We start from the raw sequence: 9,696 nt of genomic DNA, 5'->3' as shown, positions 1-9,696 counted from the left end.
AAATTCCATCGAATACAATTCCAGATCTCATCACCTTGATTATGAATTGTGTTTTTCCAGCAACAAACGATATGGACAGCAATCACGTGTATGTTGTGCGAGGGATATTCGGTTTCATAAATGCTTATTGGATTCCGAGCTGTGTTCTGTGGTACATCGCAATCACTGCTACTGAGAATCAGGAACGAGCACCGACCCAAAATTAATTACGTTCTCCCTCATTGCCTGCCATTGTTGATTGTTGGATCCGGATCCAGAATGAGAATAAATTTCTGACCGGTGGCGTTCCTTGAAGGAGGACGATACCCCAGCATAAACAGGAGGACTTTTATGATTTCATGACAGAAGCAGAGATAGCCAGTCCAGTCACCCGAGATATATCTGCACCTAAATACACCGATATCAACACTGATTGTTGTTTGATTTCGGGTGGCGTGATTCTATTTTCTTCATTTTCATCATCCATTGATACCACTTGATTGATTCGATAAACAATTCCGTTTGATGAAAGGATGCGTCGAAGCAGCTCTGATGAAGGGTGCTCAGAATAATTGGAAGCCGCATTGAGTTGAAATCAAGGGGGCCGTAGTGATTGACAGAACAAATATATTCTTTAATTTGTATTTAGATCACCCGCAAGAATATATTAATTTTCGTTTCGTTTGTCAACATGCGCTTGAAATTTTAGTGTGTTTGCCTTTCTCGTATACTAAGTACGAGTAAGGGCTATATGTGGCTATATATTCGCTCCAGAAAGGAATTTTTAGAAGGCCCGGAGAGCCATAGTGTCAGTGAAGCGGGACTGGGTGGGACAGGTAGGACATGTCCTACGCATGAATTTTCCTGGGTGGGACAGTCAAAGCATTGTCCTACCCATGATTATGGTAAAAACATATGAAGTCATTCGATGGTAAGAATTTGTGTGTTAGCAGAAGGTTATTTTAAAAACAATAATCATAGATGTTTTTGGGATCCTAATTGCTGATTGTTCTTTAGTACATCAGGCACTTTATAATTCCTAAAGCGCTCAAAGATGTCTAAAATTTACTTCTCAGACTCTAAACGTTTTACAGAGGTAAAATAGAAGTTGTTGAAATCTGCGAATATTTTTTTAGGAAGTTATGATAAAGCACGATTATTAGAAGACCACGGAAAAAGTTTTCTTCAAACCTTAATAGATCTATTGAAACTTGAGGAACCAGAAACATACCGAAGTTCGGTCTAAATCAAATCCGTAAGGAATTCTGAACAAATAAAGCAGATTCTTTGACAATCATGCGATTTTTTGGTGGTTTGATTTATATATAGATCCATAACATTTTCTATAATCCTAGCAGTTAGCAATAATTGATTAAAACCATTCAAATTTCTGTAACCCCTGACTTCTTTTTGAAGCGTGTAAAGAGATATTACATAATCGATAATGGAAAAGCAATATTTGTCCTAAAAATCGAGGAAATTTTCTCAAATTATTTAAATATTCTGGTCGTAAGAACTTTTCAAGTCCTGATTATTTTTAAAATTGATTACATTGCAAACATAACTTTCCCATATCGAAATGGATTTCAAATCAACATGGAACAGTTATGCTTTCAGTGGTAGTACTAAGTACCCAAGTAACCAAAAGTTCCTTTAAGAGTACGTTTTTCGCTTGAGCAGCTCAGTGAAGCTGATTCAGCGAAAAACTTACTCTTAAAGGAACTTTTGGTTACTTAGGTATAGTTAGAATGTGCATCGATTTCTCATTACCAGAATTGTTGCCCGTGCTCAGTGATCTAGTGGCTATAGTTTCTGCCTATAAGCAGGAGGTAGGTCATGGGTTCGATCGCAGGCTTATCCTTTTTCTATTCTGTATGTCTTAGTTCTTTTTGTGTTTCACATTCTACCAAAACTATTTCTACAGTTATACCACACTAACAGTTCCATAACCTTCTTTGGCACCGATGAGAGGACGTAGCTCCTTTCTAAGTAGATATTCCAATTCATAATTCTTTTCCCTCCACCATTCCCAATACGTGACCAGGACTAATCTCGACTGTTGGTGTTAAAGAGTAGCTTGCTTTCATCTGAGAAATAGTGTGTAGTCTTAAATCATTATTTGTGTTATCGGATGGAAGTGATGCTATTGCCATACAATAGTCTACCCATGTAACATTTTTAATAAATAACATTTTTAATAATTTAATAGCTATCTTCAAAACCATAATTTGCTCTTCATGACCTTCATAAATCCAGCTTTAAACCAAAATATTACTAGAGCAGTTTTGCAACACCCTGCGAATTTATACGAATCGCTTAATGTTACCGCTAAAGCAAAAGATATTTTAGTTACCAGATAAAGATTGTCGCGGTCGTCGCTGTCCGGAACATCTTTTGCTGGCGAGGATAGGGGATCTGAATGTCAATGAAAGAAAAATACATACGATTTGACCACATGTTTCGGACAGCAGAACAAAGGGAACCGAAGCGACAATCTTTATCTGGTAACTAAAATATCTTTTGCTAAAGCTAATACCAGATTGTAGCTTATATCGGCATTTTCCATTTGTCCTACCCACGACTCGGAACGTGGATGAGCCTCTGCATAGTTTATTTATTTATCATCAGACTAAGGCCGGAGTGGCCTGTGCTGCACATAAAAGACTTCTCCATTCAGCTCGGTTCATGGCTGCACTTCGCCAACCACGCAGTCTGCGGAGGGTCCGCAAGTCGTCCTCCACCTGATCTATCCACCTTGCCCGCTGTGCACCTCGCCTTCTTGTTCCCGTCGGATCATTGTTGAGAACCATTTTCACCGGATTACTGTCCGACATTCTGGCTAAGTGCCCGGCCCACCGCAGTCTCCCGATTTTCGCGGTGTGAACGATGGATGGTTCTCCCAACAGCTGATGCAACTCGTGGTTCATTCGCCTCCTCCACGTACCGTCCGCCATCTGCAACCCACCATAGATGGTACGCAACACTTTCCTTTCGAAAACTCCCAGTGCGCGTTGGTCCTCCACGAGCATCGTCCAGGTCTCGTGTCCGTAGAGAACTACCGGTCTTATAAGCGTTTTGTAGATAGTCAGTTTGGTACGGCGGCGAACTCTATTCGATCGGAGCGTCTTGCGGAGTCCAAAGTACGTACGATTTCCAGCCACTATGCGTCTCCGAATTTCTCTGCTGGTATCGTTATCGGCGGTCACCAGTGAGCCCAAGTACACGAATTCTTCAACCACCTCGATTTCGTCACCACCGATAGAAACTCGTGGTGGGTGGCTCACATTGACCTCTCTTGAGCCTCTTCCTATCATGTACTTCGTCTTCGACGTGTTGATGACTAGTCCAATCCGTTTAGCTTCGCTTTTCAGTCTGATGTAGGCTTCCTCCATCCTCTCAAAGTTACGTGCCATGATATCAATGTCGTCGGCGAAACCAAATAACTGGACGGACTTCGTGAAAATCGTACCACTCGTGTCAATCCCTGCCCTTCGTATTACTCCCTCCAAAGCGATGTTGAATAGCAGACACGAGAGACCATCACCTTGCCGTAACCCTCTACGGGTTTCGAAGGGACTCGAGAATGCCCCTGAAACTCGAACTACGCACATCACCCGATCCATCGTCGCCTTGATCAACCGTATCAGTTTATCTGGAAATCCGTTTTCGTGCATTAGCTGCCATAGCTGGTCCCGATCGATTGTATCATATGCGGCTTTGAAGTCGATAAATAGATGATGTGTGGGCACGTTGTATTCGCGGCATTTCTGCAATACCTGACGTATGGCGAACACCTGGTCTGTGGTAGAGCGTTCACCCATAAATCCCGCCTGGTACTGCCCCACGAACTCCCTTGCAATTGGTGTTAGTCGGCGGCATAAAATTTGGGAGAGTACCTTGTAGGCGGCGTTTAGCAATGTGATTGCGCGGTAGTTGCTACAATCCAGCTTATCGCCCTTTTTGTAGATGGGACACACGACACCTTCCATCCACTCCTGCGGCAGAACCTCATCCTCCCAAACCTTGGTAATGACCCAATGCAGCGCTCTAGCCAGTGCTTCACCACCGTGTTTAAACAGCTCTCCTGGTAGTTGGTCAACTCCAGGGGCTTTGTTGTTTTTCAGCCGGCCGATCTCCTCCTGGATTTCCTGGAGATTCGGAGCCGGAAGTCGCATGTCCTGCGCGCGTGCTCCTAGGTTCATTACCATACCGCCACCGTTGTCTGCCATATCGCCATTCAGGTGCTCTTCGTAGTGCAGCCGCCACCTTTGGATCACCTCACGCTCGTTCGTAAGAAGGTTCCCGTTTATGTCCTTACACATATCGGGCTGTGGCACGTGGCCCTTACGTGAACGATTCAACTTCTCATAGAACTTTCGTGCGTTATTAGCGCGATACAGTTCCTCCGTCTCTTCACGGTCTCGATCTTCCTGCTGACGCTTTTTCCTCCGGAAAATCGAGTTTTGTCTGTTCCGCGCCCGTTTGTATCGTGCCTCGTTCGCCCTCGTGCGGTGTTGCAGCAATCTCGCCCATGCTGCATTCTTCTCCTCAACTAACTGCTCACATTCGCCGTCATACCAGTCGTTTCTCTGATCCGGAGCCACCGTGCCTAGTGCAGCGGTTGCGGTGCTTCCAATGGCGGATCGAATATCTCTCCAGCCATCTTCAAGAGATGCTGCGCCTAGCTGCTCTTCCGTTGGGAGTGCCACTTCCAGCTGCTGCGCGTAGTCTTGGGCTAGTCTACCATCTTGTAGCCGCCCAATGTTAAGCCGCGGCGGTCGACTCCGACGCGTGTTGATCACCGTCGAGAGATTTGAGCGCAGACATACTGCGACGAGGTAGTGGTCGGATTCAATATTCGCACTGCGGTAAGTGCGTACGTTCGTGATGTCGGAGAAGAATTTACCGTCGATTAGAACGTGGTCGATTTGATTTTCCGTTACTTGATTAGGTGATTTCCATGTGGCCTTGTGGATATTCTTGCGGGGGAAGAAAGTGCTTCGGACTACCATTCCGCGGGAGGCTGCAAAGTTTATGCATCGTTGGCCGTTGTCGTTCGATACGGTATGCAGACTATCCGGTCCGATGACCGGTCTATACATTTCCTCCCTTCCTACCTGAGCGTTCATGTCACCGATGACGATTTTGACGTCCCGCAGTGGGCATCCATCGTATGTCTGCTCCAGCTGCGCATAGAACGCTTCTTTCTCGTCGTCGGATCTCCCTTCGTATGGGCAGTGCACGTTGATGATGCTATAGTTGAAGAAACGGCCTTTTATCCTCAGCTTGCACATCCTAGGTCGTTGCCGATTGTATCGAGTCGTATTATCTTCTATGCCGTTCGTAAAAGTTGTTTTTAAAGGCGGCTTATTGGGCCTGCGCAAACCTCCTGTCTCGTCGGAGGGCCGTCGTGTCAGGGCTGTTTAACGTCCCACCTAACACCAGGACTTGGGCTTGTGCGCTTTGAGCGGCACACGGTCGCTTTGGCGGAGCCTACTTGCGGATACATGCAGCTTTTTATAGAGGTTTAACAGGGCCCACTGTCAAACCCCACCACATCCTAGGCAGGCGCCACAACTCGCAGATGGCCTGGGGAGGGATCGTCAAGCCCTTGGACAAAGTCCCTGCTGCCTCCTTTCACGTACGACTGGTTATAAATTCGATGATTCAAGTCGGAAGTCAATTTGATCAAAAGTGCTTCATAGCTCTCTATGTTGTGCTTCACAGATTAAGGACACTCCTCCCTCACGGAATCCAAATTCCAAAGTACTCGAGTGGTGTGCCCCTGAAAGCGCGAGTACTTTGAAATTTGGACTCCGCGAGGAGTGTCCTTAAGGACTCCCGGCCGCAAATTCATTATTAATATAATTTATAAACGAAGTGACAACGTTTAATTATGTCTGCATGTCTGCTTCAGATTTCGATTTTCTAATTGAACAATTGCATCACGTGACTGATGCAATGTTCAAAGCATATACTAAAACTGAAGCTGTTCAGGTAGGTATTCAATTTACTCAAAAAAATGTTGTTGGACTTCGTTTTAATGGATCCAAATAATTTTTTGAAAGTTTTGAATTAGAATGCCCGCTCTTTAAAGGGTAAGGAAGATGAATTATTCAACTTCCTATTAGTTCATAATGTGCACATTGCCATTAGAACTAATATAATATTTTCTCCACTTACTTGCAAAAATGGAAAATTTCAAAACTCAGCTTATAACTTTCCCACATAAGCTGAGAGCTTCTTAATTGAAACCTTCCAGCAGACATATTGTCACTATGAATGGGATTCCAATAAATTGGTTTAGCGAAATATTTAGGACTTCTGCTAGATCAAAAAATAACTTTTAAAAATCACATTGAAGTCATTAAAGCCAAACGTAACAAATGTATTGAGTGTCTATATCTACTTATAAACAGAAAATCAAAACTTTTTCTTAAGAACAAATGTTTCATTTACAAACAAATTTTTAGTTGCTGCAATGCCAGAAAGAAGGTACTTCAGAATGGAGAAGGTATTTCATAAATTTGGAAAATGATTCTGAAGTTGCCTTCGTGGTATAATACCAATGAACTTCATAGAATTTCTATCAATTAGACATTGCAACAAATTTCCAGCAAAATAATTTCCAATTTTAGACAAAAATCGTTGCAATCTTCTATTGCAACGATTAGCTTCTTGTACCCTTAGTAGAAATTAGGATAAGTTTAGTAAGTTTAAAAACATTGTACGGTGAACCCTCCAGAGACGGGTATTCAACCTAGACCCTCCACACTTAGCGCATCTTGACTGACGCGCCAACCAGATGAGCAAAGCTGCGACCAAAGGCCATCATAATCAACATTTCATGCTATGTGGATGTGAGAATCATTATAATGGCAAGGGTAACAGGGATAGCAATGGGTGATACAAAGCGGAATTTGCACCATGCAAATTTGTGTCCTTTTCTGTCATCATGAAATCAAATGAAAATTTCATCAAATGAAATCGGGAAGATTGCGTGGGTAAAAGTTCTACTGCTGTAAAAGTTCTATTGATTTATATACTTGTTCTAGGAGGAGCCATCAAGATTCGTGTAGATGTGTTGATCGAAACCGACTTAATGCAATGAGCTGGCATAACAAGTATGACATTCTCTGATCAGTTTGCATGCGCGCAGGGTTGAAATATGTCAAAGTCAATTCAGTGAAATACATGGATCTCAGTATATTCTACGGTCAATCTCATCGCCGCCGTCGTGAGTGCGACTGTGGGGCAGTCAAAAAATCATTCCAGCACCAACCATTCAATTTACCATTCAACGCAACACAAGTTAGGGGCTGTCCATAAACCACGTAGACTCTTGAGGGGGGGAGAGGGCTTTCGAAAAAGTCTACGATAGTCTACGAAGGTGGACGGAGGGGTATACCAAAAGTCTACGTAGACTTAATTCAATGCTTTTTAAAAGCGATTTATACAGCAGCTTCGTGCGAAGTTCACTTGTTTGATTTTTTTAGGATGTTCCGGTTCTTTTGCAAGACTTTGCCGAAATAATCTCTTGCATTTCTCTTTTCAAATTTAATGAATTTCACTAAAGTAAAAGTCTGAGCTACGTCCTAAAACTATTTTGGATTTCACAAGGAAATTCTTGTGTGTTGAGCAGGAAAATTCTCCAAAGTGTTATATAAAAACTTTCGATTTTTTTCAAAATCTTCATTTGGATTTTACTGCAGATTCTACTAAAATTTCGTTTGATTTTCGGCAGGAACTTCTTTGAAACTATGGAAATTATGTCGTACTTCAACGGATTTTTTTTGTGGAATTTACAAAGGAAGCATTTTGGAATATCCAAGAAAAAGTCTTTGGAATGCCCAAAAGATATTCTTTGGAACTTGTAAATGGAATTCTCCGAAATTTCCGCGAGAAACCCTTCAGAATATTCACTGGAGGTTTTCTATGAAGTCCCCGAAATATTTTGCTTAATTTCGGAAATTCTTCGGAATTTTCGCGAGGAATTCTTTGCAAATATAAGCAAAATTATTCGAAATGCCCGTGGAAAATTCTCCTTCGTAAATTTCTTCGGCAGTTCTAATGCAAATTTTTCGGAATTTCTAAATAAATTGTTGAAAACTTCCACTAGAAAATGCCCATAAAATTTATTTAAATTTCCTCAAGAAATTGCTCCAAATTTGCAATTAAAAAATATCGTTGGAAACCATTCTAAATTTCCACGGGAAATATTTCGGAATGTCCGTTTAAACTTAAAATTACCTCGAGAAATAATTTTAAATTTTCACGGAAAATTACTCGGCTTTTCAACGGGGAAACTTTTGGGGAAACGGGGACGAAATATCCACGCAAAACTTATTGGAATGTAGACTTTACATTCTCGAAATTTTAACTAGAATTTTTTTTAATTCTGAAAATTTACGATTTTCACAATTGTGAACCGGCGTTGAGAATTATAAGTCAGATGCGTGAAAGATTTTATCAGTGGCGCGCCGATGCAGAAATATCGGCGATGCTGGTGCACACCTCTAGGAGAAATTGAATTCAACAGTAATACAATTCTTGAAATTTTATTTCAGGAGTTATTGACAGAGAATTAAATTTGATTTTTGGTTTGTTGGATTTTGTTCAGTGTGATTTTGTAAAGTTTGAAATTCGAATTTTGTTGAAATGTTTATATGGAAATGGAATTGAATAGCTGAATTGCTTACAACGTGGTTGATTTCCATATTTTTCCAATCACATATGATGTTATGTAAAAATTCGTAAGGTCTACGTAGACATCGTGGGGGGGAGGGAGGTGTTTTGAAAAAGTCTACGAAAGTCTACTAGGGGAAATTTCGGTCTACGTGGTTTGTGGACAGCCCCTGAGGGAATCCGATTAGGGTAAGTGCATTAAAAATGAACTAGACTTTTTTACGCGCTTTTTTATGAGAAAAAGTATTTTGGCCATTATTTCCAATCTCATAGTCCGATTCGGCCAATTTTCAATAGGAAACAATGGGGCAGACAGAATACTGCGTCAAATGCAACCTGTTGCGAAGAAATCGGTCAAGGGTAAGTACAAAAAAAAGAGCGAGACTTTTTTACGCGCTTTTTTATGACAAAAAGTATTTTGGCCATAACTCCCAAGCCCATAGTCCGAACCGGCCAATTTTCAATAGGAAGCAATGGGGCAGAATACTGCGTCAAATGCAACGAAAATGCGATGAAATCGGTCAAGGGTAAGTACAAAAAAAGTGAGCGAGACTTTTTGCTCTTTTGGTGCGCACATACACACACACACACACACACACACAGACATCACCTCAATTCGTCGAGCTGAGTCGATTGGTATATAACACTATAGGTCTCCGAGCCTTCTATAAAAAGTTTGTTTTTGGAGTGAACATATAGCCTTTACGTATACTTAGTATACGAGAAAGGCAAAAACATCACCTTCATCCAGTGCTGCCGAATATTTGAAGCCTGCATGCGAGATTTGATACAAAACGTTTAATATAAAGAATGTCAAACAAAATTGTTTTGGGTGTAGAAATTACATGAAATGTGCATCGAGAAGTGAGAAATGAGACATTTTGCGTATCGCATAATAGGAAATAGGAAGTGAATAAAAAGTGATAAGTGAAAAGTGAGAAGTGAGAAGTAAGAATTTAAAAGTGAAAAGTGAGAAGTTAGAAGTAAGATGTGAGAAATTTGAGAAGTGAGAACTGTGAGGTGAGAAGTGAG

This window comes from Armigeres subalbatus, chromosome 3 (assembly GCF_024139115.2).
Source record: "Armigeres subalbatus isolate Guangzhou_Male chromosome 3, GZ_Asu_2, whole genome shotgun sequence".
In the NCBI taxonomy this organism is placed as follows: Eukaryota; Metazoa; Arthropoda; class Insecta; order Diptera; family Culicidae; genus Armigeres; species Armigeres subalbatus.
This window is presented reverse-complemented; position numbering follows the sequence as displayed.